This window comes from Pinus tabuliformis, chromosome 9 (genome assembly GCF_031772625.1).
Source record: "Pinus tabuliformis cultivar Carrire ecotype Pingquan chromosome 9, CPIR1, whole genome shotgun sequence".
Lineage (NCBI taxonomy): Eukaryota > Viridiplantae > Streptophyta > Pinopsida > Pinales > Pinaceae > Pinus > Pinus tabuliformis.
This window is the reverse complement of record NC_142307.1, coordinates 1915960392-1915966990: the sequence shown is the minus strand read 5'-3', so window position 1 is coordinate 1915966990 and position 6599 is coordinate 1915960392. Positions and strand designations below refer to the sequence as shown.

The window sequence follows — 6599 nt, the reverse complement described above, 5'->3', positions numbered from 1 at the left end:
TGTGTTTTTTTTGTTCGATAGAATATATTTTAGAATGTTTAAATGGATTGGGCTCTTTGAAAACCCTTAAAGCACTAAAAATAACTTTAACTTAAATTTTTAAAAATTTTAATCAAATTTTAGTGGAAACTAAACAGAAAAATTGTCATCACCAAAAATATTACGCCTATAAATTAACTACACCTTTTATTTTTTAGATGGGTTGGGGTTGGATCACTTCTCTATACAATATCTACTATTTTTTCAAGGTTTTCTTCTGAAAGAAGGGTAATGCAAATTCTGCATTTATTTTCCCCAGGGTGGACGTAAGGGAGGGCACAACTAGTTAGATGAGTTGTTCGCATTTACAAGGTATTTTTTTCCCATTTTGAGTACGGTTATTTTTCCATTTTTGCGGGTTCTTTCGAAGGTCTGTAACACCTTGTTTTTGCAGGTGGCTGGTTTTCTAACACTTCCTCCTTGTTGTTGCAGCTGGCTGGTTTTCTAACACTTCCTCCTTGTTTTTGCAGCTGGCTGCTTTCATAACACCTCGTCAGCTGTGGAGTATCTTCCTTTAAGCAGTAAGGCGAGTATTAGTTTTCTCGCCGATTTCCTTGCATGCCATAAAGGCTGATTTTATTATTTACATAATGTTATGGCCAAACCAGGGCAGTTTTAGGGTTGTTTTATGTTGGAATTTAATTCCAACTGCAACAATGAACAGCTGCACAGGAATCTGATTTGCAGTAAATGTTAAAGGTGTTCGGTGCAGCCAAGTCGCCTTTGATATTTTTGCACATAAATATGCATTAAAGTTTCAGCTGATTTCCCCTGCAGACAGCCGACTTGATTTTGATAAAGGCATCACCGCCTTGCTGCAATAAATTCTGAGATAAACATTAGAAGATATTTTGTAATAGTTTATTGTTTTAATCAGATATTTTTCAGCATATAAATACCGCACAGCAGTTCTGTTTTTAAGGTTAGAGAGAAAGATAGAGAGCAGAGGAGAGCACGCAGCAGCGTGAGTATAGTTTTCTGTTAGTGAATATGGAAACGCAGCACACAGCAGTGTTAAGAGTTTAGCAATATAGCGCAGCAGCGCTGGAATGTAATTTCTGTGTTTTGAAGAAAGAATGTGCAGCAGCATGAGCTCACATGAAAGAAGCCCTTTTGCACAGCAGTGCAGGGACTGAAAAGTAAGAGAGAGCAGCAGCGTTAGAAGAAGCAGCAGCAGCAGCTGAGGAGAATCACACAGAGCAGAGGAAAGCATGCAGCAGCGTGAAGAAGAGGAAGAAGAATAATTTCAGAAGAGTGAAATGCACAGCAGTGCAGAAATTTGAATGTAATTTGTTTTTTTTATGTTCATCTGTGTGGAACAGAATCGTTCCTTAGTGAATTTCTGAAGTAGATGTTCAGCGATAGAAGTTTTTGAAATTCCCTCTGTATGAGGAAGACAAATCTGTAACAGTTAGTTTATTTTGATAAATACAAGTTAAATTTTTCCTGTTGCCGTTATACTGTCATCGTTGCTGAAACACGACGATCAGCGTTGCTGAAACAGCTCGTAACTCAAAAAATTACCTGACGTCAAAATTACGTTGCTGAAACACCTGTTTCAGCAACTGACAAAATTTCCTGTTGCTGAAACACCGTTGCTGAAACACCTGTTTCAGCAACTGAAAAAAAACTGTGTTGCTGAAACACCGTTTCCAGCAAGCGAATTTTTTCTGTTTTTCTGTGTAAAAACAGAGTGCGATTTTTTGTCTGTTTGTTATGGGATTTATCAGAAAATTCCAACATGGTATCAGAGCTAGTCCAGGCTCTTTGAAGTGTTAAAGAAGCTGAAGGAAGATTTCTTGCAGCAGCAACTTCTCCAGCAGTGTGAAGACTCAGCCAAGAAAGAATCTAAGGTATTTTTCAAGAATATTTTCTGTGTTGTTATTGAAGAAACAGTCAGTGATTTTAAAAACACAGTCAGAGATTTTAAAAGCCTAGAATAAGAATGGCAAGGTCAAAGAAGAAAGCCTCCAGACCTGTTAAAAATGTGTCCCCCCTTTCTACTAAACTAGAAGGCAATCCATTAGACTACAGTCTATTTGAAGTTCCAAAGTTTGATGGAAACTTTGATGTATGGGAAGTAAAGATGAGGGCTTTCCTAATGTTTGAAGGGATTGAAGTCTGGGAGTCAGTGATTGATGACAGCAATATGGATAAAGAATCCATGGAGTATGATGCACAAGCAGCAAAGACTATCTTGGATGGTCTCCCCGATTCAGTGAAGAAGAATCTTGGAAAATATACATCAGCAAAGGATATATGGGAGAGACTGCATGACCTTCATGCAAAGGGAGCACTGACCATGACAATGAGTCAAGAAGAACCCATCATAGGAGCTGAAAATGAAAAGCTTGACCTCATCAAGCTTCAAGTAAAAGAAAGGGATGAAGAGCTTGCCAAGATTAAGAAGGAACTTGATGAAAGCAAGAGGAAGCATCATGAAGAAGTCATGTCTATGACAAATCAGTTGAACAGAGCAAAAAAGCAGGAAGACGCCTTGTCAAGTCAACTTGAACAAAGGCACATAAGAGTGAACAAACTTGTAGAAGAGATTGGACAGTACAAGGCAGAGGTCTCCTCCCTTAAGTCCGAACTACAAGAAGCCAAGAAGCAGGCAAAAGGAGCTGAAAAGAAAATGGAGATCAGTCAAGCAGAAATCTCCAAAATGAAGTCTGATATTATCTCCCTTAAAATAGTAGCAGCTGAAGCTACTCGTAGCAAGGAAGAAACTGAGGGACAACTAGCAAAGAAAAATAATGAATGTGAAAAGTTAGAAGAAGAGATTGTCCTCCTCAGGAAGAAGGTTGAAGGGATGAACAAGATCATGAAGAGCTCTCAAGCCTTGGATGATATGCTCAGCTATCACAGATCTCCATATGATAAATCAGGACTTGGGTATGTAGGTGAACCCTCAAAGAAGGATGAGGATGATTTAAGCAAAGGAGATGTGAAGAAGTCAGAAAGAAGGTATGATGCTCCTAGTTCCAGCAAAGGCAAGGAGAAAAATGAAGGCTGCAATAGAAGAAATCCTGCTCCAAGCATAAAACTAGCTACAAGAAGAAATGTAGCTGATGTCAAAGAGGCAAGATGCAATGGTCATCAACAAAGGATCTCAAGGCAGCAAGGCTTCAGAAGTACATCAACGAAACCTCCATCTCCCAGGTACCAAAGTTTATTTCTTGGTTATTGTTATGCTTGTTCAAACTTTGGTCATATGGCAAAAGACTGTAGAGCATTTTATGGAGATAGATGTTGTGGTCCTCGACAATCTCCAAGAAATAATTTTGCAAGAAGAAATCATGAATTTTTATTCATGAACAATGTTGAATGTTTCAAGTGTCATAACATTGGGCATATGGCACGTGACTGTAACTTGACATGGGCCTTTACACAAGCTAAACCCATGCAAAAGAAGAAAGTTACACAAGTATGGAGGAGGAAGAAAACACAGTCCGAAAGTCCCTTGAGCTCTCTAGCTGATATAAGTTTCTTTTGAGAAGATTCTGCTGAAAGAAGATAAAGCATACACTAAAGGGGAGCTTGTAAATTTTTGTTCGCTGAACTGTATTAACAGTCATTTGTTGATGGAGGATGTATTGCAGCGCAGCAGTTGCAAATGAAACTTTTGTTAATCCCTCTAAAAGGTAATCTGCAGCAGTGATGAAATCAGCAATGTTTTTGCTTTGTGTTTATGCAATATGCACAGAAATGCATAAAGAAGAAAAGATGGCAGCGTTGAAATGTAAAGAGAAGCAGCGCAAGAAGAAAAGTATTCAAAGCAAGAAGATCCTCACAGCAGTGGGAAGACAGAACATAAAACAGCAGATTTTTAATGCACACTAAATGAATGAGAATGTGTGTGGCAGCAGAAAGCCAAAGGAATTGCACAGTAGTGCATTGTGTAAAAAAAATGAAGCTGAAGATTGTGTGAAGCAAGGGTGTAAAAAGAAAAGGCAGCACCCCATGTTAATTTTTTTTTTTTGTTGTGTGGAGAATGCAGCGCAAAACAGCGTGATGGCAAGAAGGAGAAGCACAGTAGTGCGAAGAAAATGAAACCAGAACTAAGAGAGAATGAAGAAATGTGTTTTTACACAGCAATGCAAATAAGAAAATGCAGCAGCATGAAAATTTTTGTTGAAGAAATGAAAGGTAGTGGCACAGCAGCAGTGCGAGTGTAATCAATGAAGGGGAGCACACAGTGCGTATTTTTGTTGTTAAATGTGAAAGGAATGCGCAGCAGCGCAAGAGCAATTTGAGAAGTTATTTTATGCACAACAGTGCAGTGATAGAGAGAGTGCTGAAACAGCAGTTGCTGAGACAGCATAATGAGACAGTGTTGCTGAGACAGCAATGCTGAGACAAAGTTGCTGAAACAGAGTGCTGATAGAGAGTTGCTGAGATAGCAGTGCTAAGACAGCTGTATATGCAGCAGCATAAATGTATTGAAAGTTTTACACACAGCAGTGTAATGTTTTTCAGGAGAAGACAGAGTCTGTAATGAATAGCAGTATAGAGCATATTGCAACCTGAGTGCCATTGTGAAGAACAATGCGAATGAAGATATTTTCACACACAGCAGTGTAAAATATCAGGCAGACACAGTAGTGTCAATTTGGATAGATTGAAGTGCCTCTGAAGTAGGCATGTTGAAATCCCTCTGTTAAGAGGAAGATTCTCTCGCTGTGTTTTGGAGCAACAATGCATTCTACAGGCGTGTTTCAGCAACTGTCTGCCAGATGCTGAAACACGTGTTTCAGCAACAGCCTGTGTGGCTGAAACTGTAATTTTCTGAGATAACAGAAATTGGTTGTGGAACTGAAGCGTTCCTTGGTGAATCCCTCTGTTGAGAGGAAGATGCTTTTCAGCATAGTCTCAGGTAAACCCCTCTATTAAGAGGAAGACAATTTTAATTGGTTGTGGAACTGCATCAGAAGCAGTTGGTGAATTCCTCTATGAGAGGAAGTGTTTGGGTACAATTGAATGCCCAGCAGTTGAAATTAAGGGGGAGTGTTGGAATTTAATTCCAACTGCAACAATGAACAGCTGCACAGGAATCTGATTTGCAGTAAATGTTAAAGGTGTTCGGTGCAGCCAAGTCGCCTTTGATATTTTTGCACATAAATATGCATTAAAGTTTCAGCTGATTTCCCCTGCAGACAGCCGACTTGATTTTGATAAAGGCATCACCGCCTTGCTGCAATAAATTCTGAGATAAACATTAGAAGATATTTTGTAATAGTTTATTGTTTTAATCAGATATTTTTCAGCATATAAATACCGCACAGCAGTTCTGTTTTTAAGGTTAGAGAGAAAGATAGAGTGCAGAGGAGAGCACACAGTAGCGTGAGTATAGTTTTCTGTTAGTGAATATGGAAACGCAGCACACAGCAGTGTTAAGAGTTTAGCAATATAGCGCAGCAGCGCTGGAATGTAATTTCTGTGTTTTGAAGAAAGAATGTGCAGCAGCATGAGCTCACATGAAAGAAGCCCTTTTGCACAGCAGTGCAGGGACTGAAAAGTAAGAGAGAGCAGCAGCGTTAGAAGAAGCAGCAGCAGCAGCTGAAGAATCACACAGAGCAGAGGAAAGCATGCAGCAGCGTGAAGAAGAGGAAGAAGAATAATTTCAGAAGAGTGAAATGCACAGCAGTGCAGAAATTTGAATGTAATTTGTTTTTTTTATGTTCATCTGTGTGGAACAGAATCGTTCCTTAGTGAATTTCTGAAGTAGATGTTCAGCGATAGAAGTTTTTGAAATTCCCTCTGTATGAGGAAGACAAATCTGTAACAGTTAGTTTATTTTGATAAATACAAGTTAAATTTTTCCTGTTGCTGTTATACTGTCATCGTTGCTGAAACACGATGATCAGCGTTGCTGAAACAGCTCGTAACTCAAAAAATTACCTGACGTCAAAATTACGTTGCTGAAACACCTGTTTCAGCAACTGACAAAATTTCCTGTTGCTGAAACACCGTTGCTGAAACACCTGTTTCAGCAACTGAAAAAAAACTGTGTTGCTGAAACACCGTTTCCAGCAAGCGAATTTTTTCTGTTTTTCTGTGTAAAAACAGAGTGCGATTTTTTGTCTGTTTGTTATGGGATTTATCAGAAAATTCCAACATTTTAGTTATAGTTTCATACGCAGTTTGATCCCAATACCTCTGAGTGGTTCGTTTCTGTATGGCGAAATTGTTTGAGCACCGAGTTCAACGGATAGGATTTAATAATGTGGAACGAGAACAAAGAGGTTCAGACGCTGTTCAAAGTATACCTCTTGTGATCTGTAGCACTAAATAATACGTTAATAACATTTTTAATTTCTATTGTGGACGAAGGTTCCAGTTCTCTTACCGTTGTTGTGGGACACGTGGAGGAATCTGTTTGTTCATGGGGAATGTCATGTTTGGGTTTCATTTTTGTACCTACATATCTGAGTGGATTATAGAACGACGTCTTCCTATATTCAGGATGGTATGGGTTAAAGTATATTTTTTAATATTAAATAATATTTTTGTTTTGGTAAGGGTTTAAATGATTATATTTATAGTTATTATTATTTAAT

The 6599-nt window shown here is 38.6% G+C and overlaps 1 long non-coding RNA gene across 1 annotated transcript; it reads left to right on the top strand.

Annotated features, from left to right (window-relative positions):
* Positions 1–296: 296 nt before the first annotated feature.
* On the top strand, positions 297–6326 carry LOC149156591 (uncharacterized). The gene is made up of 3 exons (XR_016263719.1): positions 297–351; positions 510–669; positions 6165–6326. It is a non-coding gene; the product is annotated as an uncharacterized LOC149156591 (long non-coding RNA).
* The last annotated feature ends 273 nt before the right edge of the window (positions 6327–6599 follow it).